General features: G+C 49.3%; 1 protein-coding gene across 1 annotated transcript in view; it reads left to right on the forward strand.

Moving 5' to 3' along the window:
- The first annotated feature begins 7,265 nt into the window (after positions 1 to 7,265).
- GPR4 (G protein-coupled receptor 4) overlaps positions 7,266 to 25,817 on the forward strand; it is a 41,059-nt gene continuing 22,507 nt past the window's right edge. Inside the window, exon 1 of the mRNA XM_053397670.1 lies at positions 7,266 to 7,490. The gene's annotated coding sequence lies outside the window, so the exon portion shown is untranslated. The remainder of the gene's footprint in view (positions 7,491 to 25,817) is intronic.

Genomic DNA, 25,817 nt, shown 5'->3' on the forward strand with positions numbered 1-25,817 from the left:
CTCCATTGTATTTCAAGGCAGGAGGATGTCAGCAGGAATTGCCAGCGCTTTAGACTACAACTCCCGTCGGCTGGGGGGCTGATGGGAATCATAGTCCCGGGCACCCGGAGGTCAAGAAACTGAATTAAAAGTATGGTGGCTTAAGGCCAGTAATCTCAGCAGCAGCCTCATGCAATTACCTGAGATTTCAAGATTAGCGAAAGCAAGGATTATGCAAGGTGTGGTTGCAGAGGGAGAGGGGAAGAAGAGATGGACGGGGAGATTTTTAGCATGATCTATACTTTGCCTAGAGGGACGCGGGTGGCGCTGTGGGTGCCTCAGTGCCTAGGACTTGCCGCTTGTATGGTCGGCGGTTCGAATCCCCGCGGCGGGGTGAGCTCCCATCGTTAGGTCCCAGCTCCTGCCCACCTAGCAGTTCGAAAGCACTCTTAAGTGCAAGTAGATAAATAGGTACCGCTTTATAGCGGGAAGGTAAACGGCGTTTCCGTGTGCTGCGCTGATCTGGCTCGCCAGCTGCAGCTTCGTCACGCTGGCCACGTGACCCGGAAGTGTCTTCGGACGGCGCCGGCTCACGGCCTCTAGAGCGAGATGAGCACGCAACCCTAGAGTCGGACACGACTGGCCCGTACGGGCAGGGGTACCTTTACCTTTTTATACTTTGCCTGGGACGCGGGTGGCGCTGTGGGTTAAACCACAGAGCCTAGGACTTGCCGATCAGAAGGTCGGCGGTTCAAATCCCTGCAACGGGGTGAGCTCCCGTTGCTCGGTCCCTGCTCCTGCCAACCTAGCAGTTCGAAAGCACGTCAAAGTACAAGTAGATAAATAGGTACCGCTCTGGTGGGAAGGTAAAGGGCGTTTCCGTGAGCTGCTCTGGTTCGGCTTAGTCATGCTGGCCACATGACCCGGAAGCTGTACGCCGGCTCCCTTGGCCAATAAAGTGAGATGAGCACCACAGCCCCAGTGTCAGCCATGACTGGACCTAATGGTCAGGGGTCCCTTTACCTTTACCTTATACTTTGCCTGGTTTTAGCGAACAGAGCACTTGTTGTAACACAGGCTGGATCCGAGTCCCTGTTCCTGCTTTCATCCGTTACACGAATAAGCAGAGGTGACATTTATAAAATTATGCAAGGCTCTCATTTGAACTTGTGTACAACCCATGGGGCTGAAAGTTGGGAGATTCGAGACAGATAAAAGCAAGTCTTGAACTCAGGACGCAAGGGAGAAACGTGCTAGGAGGAAGGCACGCTTGGCAAATCCACACCGTGATCAACTCCCACCCGGGAGCCAATGTCCCCACTGTGGAAGGACGTGTGGATCCAGAATTGGCCTCCACAGTCACTTATGGACTCACTGCTAAAACCGTGTTTATGGAAGACAATCTTACTCGGCTATGAGGGATCACCAAAGAAGAAGAAAGATCACAGAATTGTAGAGTTGGAAGGGAGCCTGAGGGTCATCTAGTCCAACCCCCTTGCAATGCAGGAATCTCAACTCAAGCATCCATGGCAGACGGCCACCCACCCTCTGCTTAGAAATCTCCAAGGTCAAACAGCTCATACTGTCAGAAAGTTCTTTCCTCTTGTTTAGCTGGAGTAATAATAATAATAATTTTTATTTATACCCCGCCCTCCCCAGCCAAGACCGGGCTCAGGGCAGCTAACACCAGATATAAAAACAATTGATTGAAATACAACTTAAAAAACAAGATTAAAATACAACATTAAAACATTAAAACGCTGCCTCGTTTCAATGGAAACTCAAATCAAAAACTTTTTTGGGGATGAAAACGTCAAGTCTTCACCAAGGCTAATTATCCAGACTGGATATCCTTTCTCCTTTCTTGCAACTTGAAGCCATGGGTTCGAGTCCTACCCACCAGAGCAGGAGAAAACAGGCTTGCTCCCTCTTGCTCCATGGGACAGCCAGACCCTTCAGATATTTGAAAATGGCTGTGATATCTCCTCTCAGTCTCTTTTCCAGGCCAAGCATACCCATTGTTAAACTGTGGAACTCCCTCCCACAGGAGGCAGTGATGGTTTTAAAAGAGGGTGGGCCAAATTCATGGAGGGGGAGGGGGCTATTTATTGGTGGCACCCAGCATCCCAAAAACCTCATACGAAACACTTAGGGGAAATTTGTCAGGAAAGGAAGAGCAATCTAACCCCTCATGTTGTGTTGCAGAAGAAGTGGAAAATTGCACACACACCCACACACCCCATTTTAAGTACAATCAGGTGATTAAAGACAGAGAGGGGGGGTCTCTTGTCTCTTCCAAAAGCCAGAGGGTGGGGCATCTAATCCATGTTAGAGACACTGGAAATAATTCAGAGCAAATCAACACCACGAAGGTCCTCAGGAATGAGAAATCAAATCAATTTCTGCACTAGTTTGAAATCTGGGCATTAAAAAAAAAAAGACATTTCTTACTGAAAACCTTAAATTATAAATTATAACAAAACAGTGCCCTAAAATACATACCTGGACTTGTTTCAATTGATGTCTGCAGGAGACTTTGTGGATATTTAAGTTATAATTTGAAAAATCTTCATAATTATTCAGCTTATAAGAAGTAAATAAGGAGGCCAGATACAGGATAAAGGAAGTCTTTTATTTGGTTGTTTGTATTGTTGTATGTTATGCTAATTGTGTGCTGTGTTCGCGTTTGTTGAGGGTGGATTTCTATATTGGGGGGTGGGGGGGTTGTGTCATGTAAATAAAATTCCCAATAAAAAATTATTAAAGAAAAGAAAACCTTAAATTATAAAATTCTGGTTTGGATGCTTGATTTGAAGGTCAAGTATGGAAGGGGAATCCTAGCATTGTGGAGTTGGAAGGGGCCCCCCAGCGGCCATCTAGTCCAGCCCGCTGCAGTGCAGGAATCACAGGGAGACGAGGAAAAGTGAAAGATGGATTGCAGTCGGCATGTAACCATCTCTCTTGAGAATCCTTCCCTGGGCTCTGGAAAGGAGGACTGAGGTTGCGTCGTCAGCTCTGAGGACGGGAGAGGGTGGGGTGCGTCTGGATATGACTCCTTGCTTCCAAGAAAAAGACCTTTTAATTGTTTCCTGCAAAGAACAATCCTTTATTGTTGCAGGAGTGCTGTTCAGAGATTTCCACAGGATTGGGGAAAGAGGCACCGCTTGCTGCGACCATCTGCGATGGAGGGAGGGTCCGCCTTTTCCTGGAGGAAAGCGGGGAGCGCACCTCCCGTTCCTAAGAGCCTGGCCTATGGGTTGACATCTTGGAGGATGGATGGCAGCTAACAGATTGAGATTGAATCCTGACAAGACAGAAGTAGTTTTTGGGGAACAGGAAGCGGGCGGGTGTGGGGACTCCCTGGTCCTGAATGGGGCAACTGTGTCCCTGAAGGACCAGGTGCGCAGCCTGGGAGTCATTCTGGGCTCACAGCTCTCCATGGAGGTGCAGGTCCATTCTGTGTCCAGGGCAGCTGTTTATCAGCTCCATCTATTACGCAGGATGAGACCCTATCTGCCCGCAGACTGTCTCACCACAGTGGTGTATGCTCTAGTTATCTCTCGCTTTGATTACTGCAATGCACATTACGTGGGGCTACCTTTGAAGGTGACCCAGAAACTGCAATTAATGACTGGGGACTGGGAGCGGCCGCCGAGACCACATAACACCGGTCCTGAGAGATCTGTATTGGCTCCCAGTACATTTCTGAGCACAATTCAAAGTGTTGGTGCTGACCTTGAAAACCCTCAATGGCCTCAAAGGCCCAAGATACCTGAAGGAGCGTCTCCACCCCCATCGTTCTGCCCAGACACTGAGGTCCAGTGCTGAGGGCCTTCTGGCGGTTCCCTCGCTGCAAGAAGCCAAGTTACAAGGAACCAGGCAGAGGGCCTTCTCGGTGGTGGCGCCCGCCCTGTGGAACGCCCTCCCACCAGATGTCAAAGAGAAGAACAACTATCAGACTTTTAGAAGACATCTAAAGGCAGCCCTGTTTAGGGAAGCTTTTAACGTTTAACAGACCACTGTATTTTAATACTTTGTTGGAAGCCGCCCAGAGTGCCTGGGGAAAACCAGCCAGATGGGTGGGGTATAAATAATATATTATTATTATTATTATTATTATTATTATTATTATTATTATTATTATTATTATCTTGTCCAGCTTTCCGTTCTCTACGGTGGCCAAATGCCCCTCAGAAACTAGGAATACGGGTAGACTGATTCTGGAGCTGGAGGTTCCGCAAGAACACAAGAAAACCCTGGCTGCTGCGTCAGACCAAGGGCCTACCTAGTTCAGGATCCTGTCCTCACAGGGGCCACCCGGAGGAAAACTCACAAGCAGGATCCAAGCACTAGAGCCCTCTCTCTTACTGCGGTTTCCAGGAATTCAAAAGCATCACTGTCTCCCAACTGCGGAGACACCAGCAGCCACTGTTAGGCTTACGCTCCCATGAGTTTGTCCAGGCCCCTTTAAAAGCCATCCGAGCTGTTGGGAAATCGATTTAAAATTTACAGATTGTTCTCTGCTGTAAGAAAATTCTATGAAGATGATGTACAGATGGTATATGACACCAGTGCAGTTAGGGAAAATGTACAAAACTAGCTCAAACTTATGTTGGAAGTGTAAGAAAAAGGAGGGGACATTCTGCCACATGTGGTGGGATTGTAATGCAATTAAGAAATTTTGGGAAATGATATACGATGAATTGAAGAAAATGTTCCATCTAACATTTGTTTAAAAACTTGAAGCATTTCTGTTAGGGATTGTAGGAAAAGACCTGCCAAAGAAGTTGGAAAATACCTTTACGTATGCGACAACAGCGGCAAGAGTCTTAATAGCACAAGAATGGAAGACTGAGCAATTATGGCAAGAGAACTGATGGACTATGCAGAACTAGCAAAATTGACACATAGGACAAGGATTGTGACTTTAAAGAGGAATGGGAACTTTTTACAAAGTATCTAAAGATGCAACAAAGTGAATTGGACTCCTTGGCAGGTTTTGAATAAACACTCACAAACTTTTTATTGATAATAGCCAATTAGATAAATTAAGGATTTATACAATTTTGTAACATGCAGAGAATAGCATTTATAGAGATACCAGATATTGGAACTGAGGGAAGACGGGGGGGGAGCAGGGGGGTTGTTTTATGGGAGGGAGAAAATGGGGGGGGATTAAGGATGATATGTTTTAAGATAATATGTTTTGTTTAATTTCCTAATAAAAAAATTATTAAAAAAATAAAAAGCCATCTGAGCTGTTGGCCATCACTGCCTCCTGTGGCAGGGAGTTCCACAGTTTAACAATGCATTTGTGTGAATAAGTAGTCCCTTTTCTCCACCCCGAATCTTCCAGCGTTCAGCTTCGTTGGAGAAGGTGATCATCTGCACCGTTGTGGCTTTGCGTAGTAGGTTAATTATCACCGTGGGTTGGCTGGCAAAGCACGAGCCCATCGGGTTAATCTCGAACTCGGGGCCGAGGGTCCTGAGCCCAGGTATCCTGTTGCCAAGCTGGTCTTGAGGAAGTGAACCCTGCTCAGGGGCGGGTGGCGATTCATTCGCCGCATGGACTAATTCAGGAAGGGGCATGGGGCAGTCCTGCTAAGGCTTCGCCCCGCTCTTAAGGGCTGCCAATTGGACCCATGTTCCAGCCAGTCAGGCCTGACCTCCACAGTCCAGGAATCCTAGAGTTGGAAGGGACCCTGCGGTCATCTAGCCCAACCCTCTGCAATGCAGGGATCGCCTACGCAACACGGGGCTCGAACTCACGATCTTGAGATTTAGAGTCTCATGCTCTACAGACTGAGCGGCCGTTTAATTTTTATATGCTGATATTATTATTTTATAGTATTCTAATGATGGTTGAATGTTACTTTATTTGATGTAGATTGCTTATTTTAAAGCTGTTTTATTATCATTAGATTGTTATAAGGTGAACATTCTTGGTTTCTTCAGCTTGTAAACCACCTTGAATATTGTAAAATAGAAAGGCGGTACAGTGGTACCTCTGGTTAAGTACTTAATTCGTTCCGGAGGTCCATTCTTAACCTGAAACTGTTCTTAACCTGAAGCACCACTTTAGCTAATGGGGCCTCCTGCTGCCGCTGCGCTGCCGGAGCACGATTTCTGTTCTCATCCTGAAGCAAAGTTCTCAAAGCCAGTGTGGTGTAGTGGTTAAGAGCGATAGACTCGTAATCTGGTGAACCGGGTTCGCTTCCCTGCTCCTCCACGTGCAGCTGCTGGGTGACCTTGGGCCAGTCACACTTCTTTGAAGTCTCTCAGCCCCACTCACCTCACAGAGTGTTTGTTGTGGGGGAGGAAGGGAAAGGAGAATGTTAGCCCTTTGAGACTCCTTAAAGGGAGTCCAAACTCTTCTTCTTCTTCTTCTTAACCTGAAGCACTATTTCTGGCTTAGTGGAGTGTGTAACCTGAAGCGTATGTAACCTGAAGCATATGTAACCCGAGGTACCACTGTATACAAATTAAAAGTGATGATGATGATGATGATGATGAACGTCCAGCCCCAGCAATGAGTCTCTTCACTTCAGGCTGATGGCCAGGGCTCTGGCTCTCAAACGGTTAAAACCCGCCCCCCCCCCAGAGAGAGATCCTCCCCGCTCCCATCTTTGGGGGTTCAGCTTCAGCAGCTCACCCCCAGACACGTCAACCCAGGGAAACTCTTCAGAGCTCAAAGTACCAAAGCTCACTCATGCGGCTAGTCTGCAACAACTTTCTGTTATTTCCCATCTGTTGGCATGGAAGCATGCAGGGGTTTTTTTTGGGGGGGGGCACTCCTATTAACCAGGGAAGGTATATATGAAATGGCTGTGGGGGGGAGAGACTTCTAAAAAAAACCAACCCATCAATTTTTTTCCCTTCTCTCAAAGGGGCTGCCTGTGCGTGGGCTGTGTGTTTGGGGGGGGGGGAGATCTCTGTCCGGGGTGTGTGTGCCCCCACCCCATGCATACCCACCCCAGAGTGGGAAGCGGCTCCTTAGACGGCGGTTGCAACAGCTCGGTCGTTAGAGCCTGAGGCTTTTAATCCCAAGGTCGTGGGTTCGAGTTCTGCTTGGAGCAAAAGATTCGTGCGTCGCAGCCTGGGGTTGGGCTGGATGATCCTTGCGGTCCCTTTCCAGTTCCGCGGTTCTGCTAGGGCTCTCCGCGGAGGCTCCGGCGACGAGAGGGTTAAGGCTGCTTCTCTCTCCCCCCCCCCGCCACCCACCCCCGTTCCCCGCCCCGGGAGAGAGGGAAGGAGGGCGGGCGGCTGGCTCCGGGGAAAGGAGCCGCTGCTCAGTCGGGGCGAGCCGGGCGAGCGCAGCTGAGCCGGCGCGCCCTGCTCGTCTTTGCGCCCCAGAGCCAAGCGCACCTGCCCAGAGGGGGACCCCGATGGGAGCCCGGCACGATGCCCCGACGGCGGCGGCATGAGCAGGCGGAGGCGGCGGCGGACAGAAGCCCCCTCGGGAGCCCCGGAGAGACCACCCGCAACCTCTCCATCGACCGGCCGGGACGGAGGTGAGCCGCGCCGGGGCGCATTGCGCGTTTGGGAAAGGAGAGCCGTGGAGACGTGGGTGGGGACCCTCATTCTCTTGGGCTGGGGCTCCTCTTCCTGCGCCACGGCGCGAGAGAGGTCCCCTGAACACGTGCAGAGTGTTTTCACTTCTCTTTCTGGGCAGCCGCTGCGGCCCTCGCTTTTGCGCATGGAGATGGTTAAGTTCTCCTCTTAGAGATTGAATTATACGATTGCAATTAATGGCACGTATTAGTCACTTTTTAATAGACGGAAATATCTCAGGGGGTTGGACCGGGCGACCCTCGGAGTCCCTTGACAATTCCGAGCGGCTTGCAACAGTAAATAAACACATACAATGGCACCTCGGGTTACAGACGCTTCAGGTTACAGACTCCGCTAACCCAGAAATAGTACCTCGGGTTAAGAACTTTGCTTCAGGATGAGAACAGAAATCGCGCGGTGGTGGGAGGCCCCATTAGCTAAAGTGGTGCTTCAGGTTAAGAGCAGTTTCAGGTTAAGAACAGACTTCCAGAACGAATTAAGTACTTAACCCGAGGTACCACTGTACATTAAAATGGGTCAAATTAAATTAATTAAATTTACCGGCTGCTTTTTTTTTTTAACAAAAACAACTGAGTGCAGCTTAGGATAAAACGCACATGTACATTAGAGTACAGATTTGCACTCGGGTCTTTGCCCTCAGGGTAGCAAATAATAATGGGCTCCCCTGCTCAAGTCTGTCACACCACGCCTGACATTCGGCAGGCTCAGGAAAGCAGGCTGGCTTTTAAAAATTCTTTTGCCTTGGCAAACTTTACTCATTGTGAGTCTGTGCCAGGTTGAGCCAGACAAATTGATAGTCCAGTCCATGGTTAATTTATAAAAAGAGAGGTTCTGGGGTTCTAAGCCCTGCTTAGAAATTAAGCCCTTCACCCTGGATGATCCTAGTCCACACACTTAACTATTCAATAAATTTTACAAACCGCCTGATAATCAGCAAATCTCTCAGCTGTGTACATAAAACAGTGAAATAACCACGCAGATAGAAATCAGCCAAATTCAAAAACAAGTTATGCATGACTAAATTACACGTCCGGACAGACTGGCTTGCTGAAATATATATATTTAGCAGGCGTCTAAAAGTATATAAAAGCACCTGACGAATGTTCCTAGCGAAAATGCATCACGTGCAGGGCTGTTTGCTTAGTGAGGAATGTACTCTGCACATCCCCAGGGGCCTTTGAATGCCCCAGATCTGACTCCTGGGGCTGAAAAAAGATTCTGGAATTAAGGCCAGGGCTCAAATGAAGCCCCATATCGGTCCAACTAGGAAAGTATCACAGAACTGTAGAGTTGTAGAAAGGGACCCTAGGGTCATCTAGTCCAACCCCCTAAAATGCAGGAACCTCAGCCAATCGTAGATACCCAAAAGGAACAGTTGAGTTGCAACCTTTAAGTAGGACCAACGGAAGGGGAGACCAAGCTTTCAAACGCCCCAGAACTCCTCTTCAGGTTGGGTGTTAAGAAGAAGGGGCAGACAGGCAGGAGAATTGCAGAGCCCAAAGGGACCCCCAAAGCTCATCTAGCCCAGCCCGCTTCAGTGCGGGAATCGCAGTGGTAATTCTCTTTGCGCCCTGATTAGGGGCCTCAAAGATTGCACTGGGCCTCCCCCCCCCCACATGAATGTCAGCCCCTCTTCTGATCGCTGGTGACCCAGAAGTAATTTTAGGTAAAGGTAAAGGGACCCCTGACCATTAGGTCCAGTTGCAGACGACTCTGGGGTTGCGGTGCTCATCTCGCTTTACTGGCCGAGGGAGCCGGCGTACAGCTTCTGGGTCATGTGGCCAGCATGACTAAGCCGCTTCTGGCGAACCAGAGCAGCGCACAGAAACGCTGTTTACCTTCCCGCCGGAGTGGTACCTATTTATCTACTTGCACTTGACATGCTTTTGCACTGCTAGGTTGGCAGGAGCTGGGACCGAGCAACGGGAGCTCACCCCGTCGCGGGGATTCGAACTGCCGACCTTCTGATCGGCAAGTCCTAGGCTCTGTGGTTTAACCCACAGCGCCACCCACAGCCCTTTTAGACATGGCCTAATGTCTCCAGGATGGCAGAGGGAACTGCTGCCTGTCTCTCCCAGTTCCCTGGACCTTCTGCCCCCTTAGCCACTGAGGTCAGTTATGGACCCCCAAAAGGAGACTTCTAAAACCTTGAGAGCCACTGCCAACGTGTGCAGTCAAGACTGCGCTATGTTCTGGTTTCGGGGCCTTATGGACTGGCATTTCCCCCTGCGGGTGGTATTCTGCAACATCTATAAGCTCCATTTCTGCAGCACGGGACTCTGAATCTCAGGGCCCCGTGTGAAATATTCCTCGTGCTCCTGCCTACGAGGCTATGCCATTGACACAATAATCGTGTGTCAGTGCAGGATTTATACGAGACTGTCCACACGTCATTCCGTTTTATTAGTTGTTTTGGGACTTTTCCCATGTGGATCTGAGCACCCAAGCCTCACGAGGAATGGTTGAGAAGTCATATGCTACATTAAATGTAAAGTATTGGTTGTGTTTAGAAGAGATTTATGAAAGATTTCGAAAACTTATTGATTAGAATATTTTGTGTGAGATTGCATGGGGAAAATACGGAATAACAGATACACGCTTGCTTAAAATGTATATAGGAAGTGCAGTGTAAGCGACGGAAGTCAATCAGTGACATTTTATTATTATTTTCATTTTGAGATATTTGTAGAATAAATTTGGAAGAAATTCTTCCAACTTTTCTTCTTCTTTTCTCTTTTGTTCTTTTTTATCTATGTTTGCTTATCTGAAATATATACGTAGGTATGTATTTGCAAAATTTTGCTTATATTTTGTAACAATTATGTTAAATAAATTAAATAAATAAATAAAGGAAAAGGGGGGTGGGGAAGAGAAGTAATATGGTAACCACCTTTAAATCTTTTATGGGCTGTCCCATGAATGATGGAGCAAGCTTGTTTTTCTGGGACCCACGGATTCAAATTTCAAGAAGGGAGATTCCAGCCAAATACCAGGAACGCTATTCCAACCAAATATTAAGAAGAACTCTTTGAGGGCTAAGAGCTGTTTTAACAGTGGAACAGACAGCCTAGGAGGATGGCAGACTCTCCTCGTTGTAGTGTCTTAATTAAGCCTTCGGAGAGTCTTTTGCATTGCAGGGGGCTGGACTAGAATATGACCCTGGAGGGGTCACTTGCATCTCTACAATTCTATGATTGCCATCTGGAGAGGCAATCTTTTACTGCAGCACAACATAAGCAGGAGACCCCCCCACACACCCCGGGAATAATACAATCATCATCATCACCATCATCACCATCATCTGTGACGTCAAAGGAAGTCAGGATTTCCGCTGGAAATTCTGGAAACAGTGGGATGACTACCCCACAGGTTTCGCAGGCAGAAAAGCTATTGAAAGCAGAATTGCGTCTAACCGCCCTGACAGCGTCACAAGTGCAATTCATCCTGAATGCACAATTTTTTTAAAAAAGGATGTCTGTAGGGGCCCTTAGCAGCGTCCTAACTGGGAAAGATGGAGGGCACAAGGAGTACTAGGTAAAGGTACTCCTGCCCATATGGGCCAGTCTTGACAGACTCTAGGGTTGTGTGCTCATCTCACTCTAGAGGCCGGGAGCCAGCGCTGTCCGCAGACACTTCCGGGTCACGTGGCCAGCGTGACGAAGCAGCTCCGGCGAACCGGCACCAGAGCAGCACACGGAACGCCGTTTACCTTCCCGCTAGTAAGCGGTCCCTATTTATCTACTTGCACCCGGGGGTGCTTTCGAACTGCTAGTTGGGCAGGCGCTGGGACCGAACGACGGGAGCTCACCCCGCCAGGGGGATTCGAACCGCCGACCATGCGATCGGCAAGTCCTAGGCACTGAGGTTTTACCCACAGCGCCACCCACTTCTCGTACTGCAGCGCAACAAAAACAGGACGCCCCCCCACACCCCGGGAATAATAAAATTATCATCATCACCATCATCTGTGGCGTCAAAGGAAGCCAGGATTTCCGCTGGAAGTTCTGGAAACAGAGTGAGATGACTACCCCACAGGTTTCGCAGGCAGAAAAGCTATTGAAAGCAGAATCGCGTCTAACCGCCCTGACAGCGTCACAAGTGCAATTCATTGTGAATGCACAATTTTTAAAAAAGGATGTCTGGAGGGGCCCTTAGCAGTGTCCTAACTGGATCTGTCCAGGGACGTGGGTTAAACCACAGAGCCTAGGACTTGCCGATCAGAAGGTCGGCGGTTCGAATCCCTGCGATGGGGTGAGCTCCTGTTGCTCAGTCCCTGCTCCTGCCAACCTAGCAGTTCGAAAGCACAAAGTGCAAGTAGATAAATAGGTACCGCTCCGGCTGGAAGGTAAACGGCGTTTCCGTGCGCTGCTCTGGTTCGCCAGAAGCGGCTTAGTCATGCTGGACACATGACCTGGAAGCTGTAGGCTGGCTCCCTCGGCCAGTAAAGCGAGATGAGCGCCGCAACCCCAGAGTCGGTCATGACTGGACCTAATGGTCAGGGGTCCCTTTAGCTTGAACTGGATCTGGGCAGACTTTGGGGCTCCTGGACAAGTGTCCCACTGACATTGATACATTTCAGTAGGGATTATGTGGGAGGACTTGGTGGCGGATTTTGCCCCGTGTGGGACACTGAGCTGTGCCCCCCTGATCTGGAGGCTTTTCCCCTCCCTCCTTGAAAACCTTCCCTGCCCCCCCTCTTGGCAAAGTACTGTTAAGGAGCAGGCTGTGGGTGTTTGGGGACAAAGAGTTCAGGCGCATCACAAATGATTTCCTGAAATGATAGCTTTTAACAGTGCCAGCATCTTCTTCAAACACCCTCATGCACCAACCCTCAGGTTGGTGGAGGCTGTTAAGGGAGGATACAGCAGGCGATGCGGGGAAAACCCATTTCCTCCGCAGCCCTGCAGAGCAGCTGCCGGTCAGAGTAGGCAAAACCAGGCTGGAAGGATGGACAAATCACGTGATCTCTGATGTACAGCTGCTTCCTTCATTCCTCAACTAGTGAACACAGAAAGCTTCTTCTGCCTCCAGTATTGCCTGCACTGGTTGACAGCAGCGTTCTACCTGATGGGAGATGTTCAGAACATTTGCAGGGCACCATGTTCATAGGATTGTCGAGTTAGAAGGGACCCCTGGGGTCATCTAGTCCAACCCGCTGCAGTGCAGGGATTTCAGCTAAAGCATCCATGGCAGATGACCACCCAACCTCTGCTTAAAAACTTCCAATGAAGGAGAATCGACCACTTCCCAAGGGAGACTGTTCCACTATCAAACAGCCCTTGTTGTCAGAAAGCTTTTCCTAATGTTTAGTCCAACTCTGCCCTGAAGTCAATGCAGCCTTGAAGGGGCAGCCTCCTCACAGCATTTCTCTCTCTCTTTTTTTTTAAGGGGGGGGGGAAAGTATTTCTAGCACACAAAGAATGAAGATTACTCCTCTCTCCCCAGCCACGCAGGGGCCCTCCCCGGATCCTATTTATGTTTTCATTTTTGCCGCCCGTCGGCACCAGCTAACAAAATTGCGACGATAAAAAACTGAGTTTCAAGCGGTAATTGCATCAGCGCAAATGCAATTTCTGAAGCCTACGGAACACATGGAGGCGGCAGCCGGGGCATAAATGAGCAACCTGGTTAAAACTGCCTCTTCCCCTCCCCCTAAATGCTTCAGCTTGCTTTGGGAAAATGTGGCACTGGGGGTGTCTGAATCTGCCTGCCTTAATGGCACTGGGGGAGAGAGAGAGGGATGAAGGGAGAAGTGACTTAAAAGACAGGCCTCATGACCAGCCTAACTTCAAAGAGGGATAAAGGAAATAGGTCTCCCCTTAGGGCAGCCTGGCCCTGGGCCTGCACTGTTTATCTGAATCATAGATAGCTTATAGTCTTTCCTGTTTTCTGAATGCAGGCAATTCAAAACTAAATCAGAGGAATAAAAAGGTAAAGGGACCCCTGACCATTAGGTCCAGTCGTGGCCGACTCTGGGGTTGCGCCGCTCATCTCGCTTTACTGGCCGAGGGAGCCGGCGTACAGCTTCCGGGTCATGTAGCCAGCATGACTATGCCGCTTCTGGCGAACCAGAGCAGCGCATGGAAACGCCGTTTACCTTACCGCCAGAGCGGTATCTATTTATCTACTTGCACTTGATGTGCTTTTGAACTGCTAGGTTGGCAGGAGCAGGGACTGAGCAACGGGAGCTCACCCCGTCGCAGGGATTCAAACCACCGACCTTCTGATCGACAAGTCCTAGGCTCTGTGGTTTAACCCACAGCGCCACCCTAAGGCGGTTGCATGGCGCCTTGTACGCCTCCATCCAGCAACTCCTGCAGCCAAGCTGGTGCCAAATGTATTCCTCCGCTGGACCACATCAGCGAGGCCAAGAGGGGGTCTTGTCAACTTGGCAGCCTCCAGACACACTTGCCGGGGAGGTCACTTCAGTGATGCTAACACAGCAAAAACAATGCAGTTATGAGTTACCGGTCTCTGCAGCTACAGCAAGCGCTGTGATTCTCAAGCAGTTTGATTTGGCCTGCCGAAACACACTCCATTGTCTCCTGAGACTGACGGATGCCCGCAAAATTACCAATCCTCCATTCATTCATTTACTGTGTTTCACACTGCATTCCTGCCAGTGCATTTTAAAGATATTTATGCTGGTGACCATCGCTGCCTCTCCTGGGAGCAAATCCCAGAGCTTCAGCTGTTCTGGATAAGGCCCCACTGGGTTCTAGTATTATGGGATGGAGGAAAGTTCTCTATCCACTTTCTCTACAACATGCATAATTTAGCACACCTCTGTGAGATCTCTCTCTCTCTCTCTGGTCCCCCCCATTTACCGTATTTTTCGCCCAACAAGACGCACCTGACCATAAGACGCACCTAGTTTGTAGAGAAGGGAAACAAGAAAACAAATATTCTGAACGAAACAGTGGATGTATGATTTTTGTGGTTCATGCTGTGGCCACAGACATGTGATTTGACGGTGAGTTTGGGGTAGCCCAATGCAAAAATCCTGAGGATCCATGTGGATCCGTGCTTTGTAACCACGTTTTTGCGCCATTGCGGCCCCACGCAACAGTGGGTGTGTGGTTTTTTTGGAGCAGGCTGTAGCCATGGACATGCTATGTGACCTGATGGTGAATTTGGGGTGACCCAATGCAAAAAGTCTGAGGATCCATGGGCTTTTACCTCCCCTCTCCCAGGCAGCCTCCTTTATCGCTAACATCCCTTATCTCCCTCCCGATCGCTTGCTGATCAGCTGTTTCCTTTCAGCACTCCCTTCCCTCTTGTTTGCCTTAATGTCTTTTCCTTAGCTGGAGCAGTTTTTTGCTCCTCCTTTTCTTCTAATTTCTCTCCTTATTGCTTTAGTCTTCCTGTTTCCCCCCTTTGCTGTCTTTACCTCCCCACTCCCAGGCAGCCTCCTTTATCTCAAGCGTCCCTTATCTCCCTCCCGATCGGCAAACGATCAGCGGCTTTGTTTCAACACCCCCTTCCCTCTTTCAAAAAAAAAAAAAGAAAAAGAGCACAATCTGCTTTTTGCCCTTGGGCAATTGGGCTCCAGGGACCATGCATTCGCTCCAGAAGGCGCACAGACATTTCCCCTTACTTTTTAGGAAGAAAAAAGTGTGTCTTATGGAGCGAAAAATACGGTATGTAGCCTTTTGGCTAGATAAAAAATAAAAAAGCAACCCCAAATGTTGTAACCTTTCCTCTTAAAATAATTGCTCCACCCGCTTGATCATTCCGATTGTGTTTCTTCTGCAAACAAGCAGAGATGCCTGCAACTGATAAAATGCACTTTTGATCAAAGTCACGCACTGGATTCTTCAAGGAAGGGGTGACCCTCCCCAGAACGAGTTGCCTGCCCCACTGTTAACACCTCCATCCTGTCTGGGTTGGACTTCCTGGGTGCCTCCATGGGTGCTTTGGGCATCTGAGCAGGGGTCCTTTCAAGCCTTAACCTCTCAGGGGCTCCAGGGCTGGTGCCTCTGCCAGGCCACATAGCTGAGGATTCTCAGCAGCGACTTAACTTCTTGGAAATATCAAGTTTCTAGGCCTTATGATCAGAGGTCGGTTTCTAGGAGGGGACGTGCCACAATACCCTTCCAGGCACCAACAACTGAAGGAGGACACTCACAAACATGCATAGAGGGCAACGCCGTTTAGTTGCGATCCCTGCATTCCAGGGGGTTGGAATGGATGACCTTCAGGGTTCCCTTCAAAAATCTGCAGCTCTATGATTATCATAGACAGTGAGCAGCCAGGAGAGACCCAAGTCCTGGGAGGGGGAAACAGCCAGACATGATGGATCCCTGTTTTGCCAGCTGGAGAAGGTGAGCCAGATAGGAGAAGCAGTCTCGCAGCCAAGTCCTTATTCATGCCATGCACAGTTAACCTACGGAACTCCCTTCCACTGGAGGCAGTGATGGCCACCAACGTGGATGGTTTTAAAAGAGGATTAGACAGATTCATGGAGAAAGAGATCTGATCTCCCAGTATCCTAAGGGCTGCCACATACAAGTGATAGAGAAGATTTGGAGCCAATTGATCCAAATTACAAAAAAAGGGGGGGATTTAGACTAAACACTGGGGTGAACTTCCTGGCAGTACGGGCGTCCCTAGATATATAATAAATGGTCATAAATGTACCAGCCAAGCACGTACATAGATCAGCACATGAAGACCGACCTGAAACCATTTTTGGCTCCCAAACTGACCAAATGTTTTCTCTGCAAGGTCGAAGGAAAATGGAAAAGCCTCCCCATTGTCTTTTCCTTCACAAATCTTGTCTTAAGGGTATGTCTGTGTATGAATAGGGTGAGCCTGTGACCTGGCTCAGGAACTAAGCATTTATCATTACAAAAGACTTGCCAGGGTATCCAATCAAGTGAGCATTAACAGGCAACCTGTCAGACGAGATAAACAACGCACTCAGATTTCTGCTGTAGACTGCCTTTTCTTTGATGTAGGTATGATGTATCTGGGGGGTGGTCTTGGGCTACACCCCTTCTGTGATGTATGTATGATGTATGGAGGGGTGGTCTTGAACTCCAGGGTAGGCAATTTAAAATGTCTATATAAGGGCAGGCACACCTTTGTTCTGGGTCCTCCTCCTTTCCTGCGTGTAAGAGGAGCACCTTTGTTGCAACAGTTAATAAAGATCAGGCTTACGAGCTGCTTTGCTTCTCAATATTCTCTGGTTGGCCTCTGTTATTTTCTCCTACCAACAGGGAACCTACGTAAGGACTCTGTATGGGCTCTTGGATACCCCATAAGGGGAAAAGGGCAGATTTTGTTTACAACACCACCTGCCAGGGATGCTGGAGCAGGGGGTTGGACTGGAGGACCTTTGAGAGTCCCCCCTCCAACTCTGATGATTCTATAAGCCTAGCTGGAAAGACACCGTCTCTTACTTGGGACCCCGGCACGAAAGATGATTCAGGTCTTTCTCTCTCTCGTTATTTCACACGTTTCGAGTCTGACTCCTGGTACCGTGAAGACCAGCAAACCCCAAAATTATAATTACTTATTAAAATGTATTCTGCTGCTCAGATTAAGGCAAGGCATGAGTTGCGGGAGGCAGTGGAAGACAGGAGTGCCTGGCGTGCTCTGGTCCAGGGGGTCACGAAGAGGTGGACACCACTAAACGACTAAACAACAACAAAATGAGTTGCATGCAGGCTTTGGCATTTGGGGACGGGAGGCAAGGATTGTGGCACACATCTCCAGCACAAGACCTTGGAAGGGGCAAGTACAAGTAACTTGTGGCCACTGAGCAGCGGCAACCAGAATCCTAATAATAATAATAATAATAATAATAATAATAATAATAATAATAATATTTATACCCCGCCCATCCGGCTGGGTCTCCCCAGCCACTGTGGGTGGCTTCCAACAAAACATTAAGATACAGTGGTCTGTTAAACATTAAAAGCTTCCCTAAACAGGACGGCCTTCTAAAAATCTCCACAGGGTGGGTGCCACCACCAAGAAGGCCCTCTGCCTGGTTCCCTGTAACCTCACTTCTCATAGGGAGGGAACAGCCAGAAGGCCCTCAGAGCTGGATCTCAGTGTCCGGGTGGAACGATGGGGGTGGAGACGCTCCTTCAAGTATACTGGACAGAGGCCATTTAGGGCTTTAAAGGTCAGCACCAACACTTTGAATTGTGCTCGGAAACGTAATCCCAAACAGTGGCTGGCCTTGGGTGGAGGTGTGGTTGGGCCAGGCACAGGAATATGCCCCAAACCCCCCGGTTAAAGGGATCTCAGAAAGCTGGTGGTGAAGTTTTCTTGGTCCCTGGAGAGTTGGCTGCCAGTCAGAGCGGCACAGAGTCCCAGGAGAGAAAGGCAAACCTTCTGATCTGACACAAGGCAGCTTTTGTATTTCTCCCGAGCGAAAGGATGCCCGAGATGGCGTCTCCATCTGTTGAGGCTGAAATATCAGCACGAATCAGCAGCTGTTGCAGTAGCAGGAGATGAGGACAAGCGCTGCCGGTTGATTTGAATCTCTTTGGGTTTGTGGTCTAGAGAAGGGAACCAGGTTTGAGATTGTGACGCTGGTGGGGGTTTAGTGGAGAAGGAAGCGAATCAGACTTTGCCAGCCTGGGGCCCAAAAGCGAATCAGACTTTGCCAACCTGGGGTTGGCGGAGGATGCAGACCTGGGCAGCGCCTCTGAGCATGTTAAGTGTGAGGGGCTTCCCACGAGCTCCCTAACGAGCTAAATATTAAAAACTTCCCTGCCTTCAGATGTCTTGTAAAGATAAGATAGCTGCTTATTTCCTTCACATCTGATAGGAGGGCGTTCCACAAGGCGGGTGCCACTACCGAGAAGGCCCTCTGTCTGGTTCCCTGTAACTTGGCTTCTCGCAGGGAGGGAACCGCCAGAAGGCCCTCGGAGCTGGACCTCAGTGTCCGGGCTGAGCAATGGGGGTGGAGACATTCCTTCTGGTATACTGGGCCTTTGAGGCTGTTTAGGGCTTTAAAGGTCAGCACCAACCCTTTGAATTGTGCTCGGAAATGTACTGGGAGCCAATGTAGGTCTTTCAAGACTGGTGTTATGTGGTCCTGGCGGCCACTCCCAGTCACCAGTCTAGCTGCCGCATTCTGGATTAATTGCAGTTTCCGGGTCACCTTCAAAGATAGCCCCAGGTAGAGCGCATTGCAGTAGTCCAAGCGGGAGATAGCTAGATGATCAAGAATCGGGAGACCAAGCCTTGTGAGGAACGGTCGAAGGAGCTGGGGACGTTTAGCCTGGAGAGGAGAAGACTGAGAGGAGACGTGATAGCCATCTTCAAATATCTGAAAGGCTGTCACGGAAGATGGAGCAAGCTTGTTTTCTGCTGCTCCAGAGTGCAAGAGACCAAACCAATAGCTTCAAGTTACAAGAAAGAAGATTCTAACTAAATATCAGGAATAACTTTCTGTGGGTAAGAGCTGTTTGACAGTGGAGGTTGTGGCCTCTCCTTGCTTGGAGGTTTCTAAGCAGAGGTTTGATGGCCATCTGTCATGGATAATTTAGCTGAGATTCCTGCATTGCAGCGGGTTGGACTGGATGACCCCCAGGGTCTCAAGTTGACAATTCTATGATTATTTGACTCTTCTTGCTAGCACGGCTACCGCTCTCTAACTTTTCTTCTTGTCTCCTCTTGTCCCGCGAATCCCAGCTGGGTTTGCTTTTTGTGGCAGGGACATAGTGGCCGCGTCTTGGTGCTCTGCACATGCTCAGCAGCACTCTACCCTTTGCATTTCCTTGAGGCAGGCAGGCACCGAGAAACAGCCCGGCCATGCCAGATTCCCGCTTGCTCTCCGTGGGAGAAAAGGAGGCCCCAGCAACCTGGACACTCCTCAAGCCCAGGCTTGCACCAAAGCCTAGACGTGGTTATTTACTCAGACCTCGAGATTAGCTGGGCAGGCGCTGGGCAGACGCGCCCAAACCAAACATGCCCAGGTGATGAAAATCCCTGACTTAGGGGCTGGGAGAGAGGCTGGGGAGTGTGGCTTGGAGCAAGCACCCTGCCTGCCTGGGGAAGGCGCCTGGGGTTAATCAATACCACTTAAACCCATTTGCCTATTTCCAAAACCTGGCAGCCTCTTCCCTTTTGAGGCACTGGAGGAAAGCGTGTGTCAGTCAAAGGACTGCTGTCTCCTGTCACAAGCCTGCCTTTGTCTCGCATTCTCTGCCCGTCAAAGGCTTGTCCTCACTAACTCAAAACTTCCTGGTTCCTAACTGGTTGTTGCAAGGCTGATTTAAGAGAAGTCATGACCTTCCTATTATTGCACCTCGTTATGAAAGTGAGCCCGGCGGGGAGGCCCCACCTCCAGCAGCATCTTTTAAGAGTCGTTTGCTAGGCAGAAACCCAACAGAGGCTGGTTCATTCTGTACCTTTTGAACTTCTGCCTGTTGAGCTGCTTCTATAGGAATAGGAATGTTGTTGTTGTTGTTGAGTCGTTTAGTCGTGTCCGGCTCTTCGTGACCCCCTGGACCAGAGCACGCCAGGCCCTCCTGTCTTCCACTGCCTCCCGCAGTTTGGTCAAACTCATGCTGGTAGCTTTGAGAACACTGTCCCACCATCTCGTCCTCTGTCCTCCTCTTCTCCTTGTGCCCTCCATCTTTCCCAACATCAGGGTCTTTTCCAGGGAGTCTTCCCTTCTCATGAGGTGGCCAGAGTATTGGAGCCTCAGCTTCAGGATCTGTCCTTCCAGTGAGCACTCAGGGCTGATTTCCTTCAGAATGGAGAGGTTTGATCTTCTTGCAGTCCATGGGACTCTCAAGAGTCTCCTCCAGCACCATAAATCAAAAGCATCCATTCTTCGGCGATCAGCCTCCTTTATGGTCCAGCTCTCGCTTCCATACATCACTACTGGGAAAACCAGAGCTTTTACTATACGGACCTTTATAGGAATATATTATTTGTACCCCACCCATCTGGCTGAGCTTCCCCAGCCACTCTGGGCGGCTTCCAACTAAGATTAAAAATACATCAAAATGTCACACATTAGAAACTTCCCTGAACAGGGCTGCCTTTAGATGTCTTCTAAATGTCAGGTAGCTGTTTTTCTCTTTGACATCTGATGGGAGGGCGTTTCACAGGGTGGGCGCCACCACCGAGAAGGCCCTCTGCCTGGTTCCCTGTAGCTTTGCTTCTCGCAGTGAGGGAACTGCCAGAAGGCCCTCAGAGCTGGACCTCAGTGTCTGGGCAGAACGATGGGGGTGGAGATGCTCCTATAGGAACAGGGACCCTGCAAGAATTTCAAAAACTTCTCTGTATTTAGCGGATGGGTGAATCGTAGGGATGGAAGGGACCCTGACATCATCTAGACCAGGCATCTCCAACCTGCAGCCCTCCAGATGTTTTGGCCTGCAACTCCCATGATCCCTAGCTAACAGGACCAGTGGTCAGAGATTATGGGAACTGTAGTCCAAAACATCTGGAGGGCTGAAGGTTGGGGATGCCTGATCTAGACCAACCCCCTGCAACAAAGGAATATGCAGCTGTCCCAGACAGGGATTGAACCTGCAACCTTGGCATCACCAGCACCAAGCTCTAACCATCTGAGCTATCCAGCGACAGTGGTGCTTCTGTTTTCTGAACAAGCAAGGGCTTCATAGAATGATAGAGTTTTTGAGTTGGAATGGACCCTCAGGGTCCAACCCTGTAATGTAGAAAAAAGCTAAATAGCATTTTTTTGGGGGGTGGGATCTTCTAAATTCTGGAGTCCTGACAGTGTCAAGTCACTGCGCTACCAGAACAGGGACACTTCCATCTCCCTCAGAAGATGGTGGAATCTCCTACCTTGGAGGTTTTTAAACAAGAGGTTGGGTGGCTATCTGCCAGGGATTACCGTATTTTTCGCTCCATAAGACACACTTTTTTCTTCCTAAAAAGTAAGGGGAGATGTCTGTGCATCTCATGGAGCGAATGTGTGGTCCCTGCAGCCGAATTGCCCAAGGGGCAAAAAGCAGATCATGCTTTTTTTTTTTTTTTTTTTAAAGAGGGAAGGGGGTGTTGAAACAAAGCTGCTGATCATTTGCCGATTGGGGAGAGAGATAAGGGACGCTAGAGATAAAGGAGGCTGCCTGGGAGGGGGGAGGTAAAGACAGCAAACTTGCGAAGGGGGGGGAATAGGAAGACTAAAGCAATAAGGAGAGAAATTAGAAGAAAAGGAGGAGGAAAAAACTGCTCTAGCTAAGGAAAAGACATTAAGGCAAACAAGAGGGAAGGGAGTGTTGAAAGGAACAGCTGATCGATGGGATCGGAAGAGAGATAAGGGACCTAGTAGAGGCTGCCTAGGAGAGGGGAGGTAAAAGCCCATGGATCCTCAGACTTTTTGCATTGGGCTACCACAAACTCACCGTCAGATCACATGTGTGCGGCCACAGCATGAACCACAAAAATCATACATCCACTGTTTCGTTCCAAATATTTATTTTCTTGTTTTCCTCCTCTAAAAACTAGGTGCGTCTTATGGTCAGGTGCGTCTTATGGAGTGAAAAACCCCCCGCGGTATTTAGTTTTGATTCCTGCATTGAAGGGGGTTGGAATAGATGGCCTCTGAGGGTCCCTTTCAGTTCTAAGGTTCTATGACTTCCTTTCGCTTGCCACGGTGGGGAGGGCTAAAGCCGCTTTGGGCAAGAATTCCCACCGACTCCAAAACCTGGTAGAAAGTTTTGGGTTCCTGTAAACCAAGTGTGCGCACATGACAGCTGGTTTGTGGCCGCGTCAGAGACAGAGAGTGTGTTTCTGGGATATAAATAGGCCAGTGGCGGGATAATCAAATTGGGCGTCTGAGCACAGGCTGTTACTGGGAGTCATGGCGCGGGGGGGGAGAGTAGCAGAGCGTTCACGGAACAGGGGTGAGGGTAGGAGAGAACCCAGGAAGCAGGCAGGCGACATCCTTCTTTGTGACACACAAGCCATGCAGCCTGTGTGTCACCTACTGCCTCTCAGAGCATGCAATTTCCAGAGGGGGTAGCTGTATTCGTCTGTCGAAGCAAAAAAACAACAGAGAGTCTTGTGGCGCCTTGAAGACTCACCAGAACATCAGGAGTCCCTCTTTTAAAGCCATCCACGTTGGGGGCCGTCCCTGCCTCATGTGGGAGGGAGTTCCATAGTTCGCTTAATGCGCTGCGTGAAAGATACCTCTGCATGGCAGGGGGTTGGACTAGATGACCGCTGGGGGTCTCCCCCAACTACAGTTGGCCATTGGTCAGGGGTTCTTTAGCCCTGGTTAACTCTGTGTTATACTGGGTGGTGTGTGAATGAATGGATTTTATTATTACGGTCACAGACCAGTTCCGGGTCACTTACAATATCAGGAAAATCATAATTGAATTGCAGTTGGGTACAACAGAGACGATTCAGATATAGTGGCAGTTAAAAAATATATACCATATTTTTTGCTCTATGACTCACTTTTTCCCTTCTAAAAAGTAAGGGGAAATGTGTGTGCGTCTTATGGAGCGAATGCAGGCTGCGCAGCTATCACAGAAGCCAGAACAGCAAGAGTGATTGCAGCTTTCACTGCACAGCGATCCCTCTTGCTGTTCTGGCTTCTGAGATTCAGAATATTTTTTCCCTTGTTTTCCTCCTCCAAAAACTAGGTGTGTCTTGTGGTCTGGTGCATATTATAGAGTGAAAAATACGGTATATTAAATCTTGATCACTAAAATATAACCTAAAATTATCATTTAAAACCTTAATCGTTTTGGTAGTACAGCTTGTTCCCTAAATTTTATGGCAGTATTAACACAACTGGGTGGTGTTTTCATGGTGGTAACCCCGAACTGTGGTGGCTGAATCTTCCTGTTTTCTGGCATTTGTTCTATAGCATTTAAACATTTCCCAGATTCTGGAAGTGGGGAGAGAGAACCGATGCCTTGAGGCCATGAATTTAAAAACACTGCCAGGGCATGTTCTGCTTTTCGGCACTGAGATGGTGCAGCGATCATCTTTTCCGCCATTTACGGAGCTGGGGTTTTGGGGAGGTGGTCTGGGAGCTGCTTTCAGGTTCCTCTGAGCTTCAGTCCCCAAGTGCAGTGGTTTGGGGAATTCCACTCCTGCTAATATTGGATCACTGCATTAACATGTAGGAATCAGGCAGAGCAAATCCACACCCACAGTCTTTGAGGGAGGACGGGGTGTTTGGGGAGAGGGTGGCACTGTTCTGGCGGCGAACTGAAGCCCTCTCAACGTGCCCATAGTTCGCTTAATGCGCAGCGTTGAAAGGGGGTTGGACTAGATGACCCATGGGTCCCATCCAACTCCACGATTCCACAGTTCTAAGAAGGAGATTCTTTTACCGGCCCTGAATCTTCCAACAGTCTGTTTCGCTGGGAGTTCTATTTTACAAAAGTCTATCAGAATACCCTTCACAGTGTTCACTCTGCTTAATCAGGTGTGTGAGTGTGTGTGTGTGTGTGTGTCATAGAATTTTAGAATTAGAAGGGATCCCAGAGGGCATCTATATGTCTGTACACAGAACCGCCGCATTTGTCCCTCCTTTCACACCCACACAGATATAGAGGTGGCAACCAAGGAGAACTTTTCATGCATGCGATGAAAACGATGCCATCTGCCATCATTAATCTGTCTCTACATGGGTGGCGCTGTGGGTTAAACCACAGAGCCTCTTGGGCTTGCCGATCAGAAGGTCGGCGGTTCGAATCCCTGCAACGGGGTGAGCTCCCATTGCTCGGTCCCTGCTCCTGCCAACCTAGCAGTTCGAAAGCACATCAAACTGCAAGTAGATAAATAGGTATCGCTCCGGCGGGAAGGTAAACGGCGTTTCCGTGTGCTGCTCTGGTTCGCCAGAAGCGGCTTAGTCCTGCTGGCCACATGACCTGGAAGCTGTACGCCGGCTCCCTTGGCCAGTAAAGCGAGATGAGCGGCGCAACCCCAGAGTTGGCCACGACTGGACCTAATGGTCAGGGGTCCCTTTACCATTACTAAGGTGCCACAGGTTCTTTGTGGATCATGCCTGGGTGTGGGGGCAAAGAGGGCAGGGGGCTGAGTGACCTGAATTTCTAGCCCTGGAGAGGCAGTTTTTTTTAGTCTCTATAACCACCAGGTTAGGACCTGGTTGGGAAGGGGCTGCAAGGCCTATTGCATGGGTAGGCAAACTAAGGTTCGGGGCCGGATGCGGCCCAATCGCCTTCTCAATCCGGCCCGCGGACAGTCCGGGAATCAGCGTGTTTTGACATGAGTAGAATGTGGGGCCTGCCTGGTGTTTTAATTTAGTATAATGTGTGCTTTTATTTAAAATGCATCTCTGGGTTACTTGTGGGGCCTGCCTGGTGTTTTTACATGAGTAGCATGTGTCCTTCAATCTAAAATGCATCTCTGGGTTATTTGTGGGGCACAGGAATTTGTTCATTTCCCCCCAAAAAAATGTAGTCCGCCCCCCCCAAGGTCTGAGGGACAGTGGGCCGACCCCCTGCTGAAAAAGTTTGCTGACCCCTGGCCTATCTTTTCAGCCCCATCTCCCCCAGTCTGGCACTTTCGAGTTCCCATGAGCCAAACTCCAACTCCTAAAACTGATTGGGTGCCAAACATCTTGCCCTGCTGAGAGGGGAGGGGGGGTCTTGTCATCTGGGCAGCCCCAGGCTTGCGCAATGCAAAGGTTTGACTTGGCCCCCGGAGGCGCACTCCATTGTCTCTCGAGACAGGCGGATACCAACAGCAACAAAAAATTTCAAGGTGACTACCTTGTTACCAATGACAAACCTAGACAGCATCTTAAAAAGCAGAGACATCACCTTGCCGACAAAGGTCTGTATAGTTCAAGCTATGGTTTTCCCAGTAGTGATGTATGGAAGTGAGAGCTGGACCATCAAGAAGGCTGATCGCCAAAGAATGGATGCTTTTGAATCCTGGTGCTGGAGGAGACTCTTGAGAGTCCCATGGACTGCAAGAAGATCAAACCTCTCCATTCTTAAGGAAATCAGCCCTGAGTGCTCACTGGAAGGACAGATCCTGAAGCTGAGGCTCCAAGACTTTGGCCACCTCATGAGAAGGGAAGACTCCCTGGAAAAGACCCTGATGTTGGGAAAGATGGAGGGCACAAGGAGAAGGGGACAACAGAGGACGAGATGGTGGGACAGTGTTCTCGAAGCTACCAGCATGAGTTTGACCAAACTGCGGGAGGCAGTGGAAGACAGGGGTGCCTGGCGTGCTCTGGTCCAGGGCGTCACGAAGAGTCAGACATGACTAAACGACTAAACAACAACAACAACATCTTGTTACAGGGGTGAAAATGTATGCAAAGTTCTGAAGTG

The sequence above is a fragment of the Podarcis raffonei genome, chromosome 8 (genome assembly GCF_027172205.1).
Source record: "Podarcis raffonei isolate rPodRaf1 chromosome 8, rPodRaf1.pri, whole genome shotgun sequence".
In the NCBI taxonomy this organism is placed as follows: domain Eukaryota; kingdom Metazoa; phylum Chordata; class Lepidosauria; order Squamata; family Lacertidae; genus Podarcis; species Podarcis raffonei.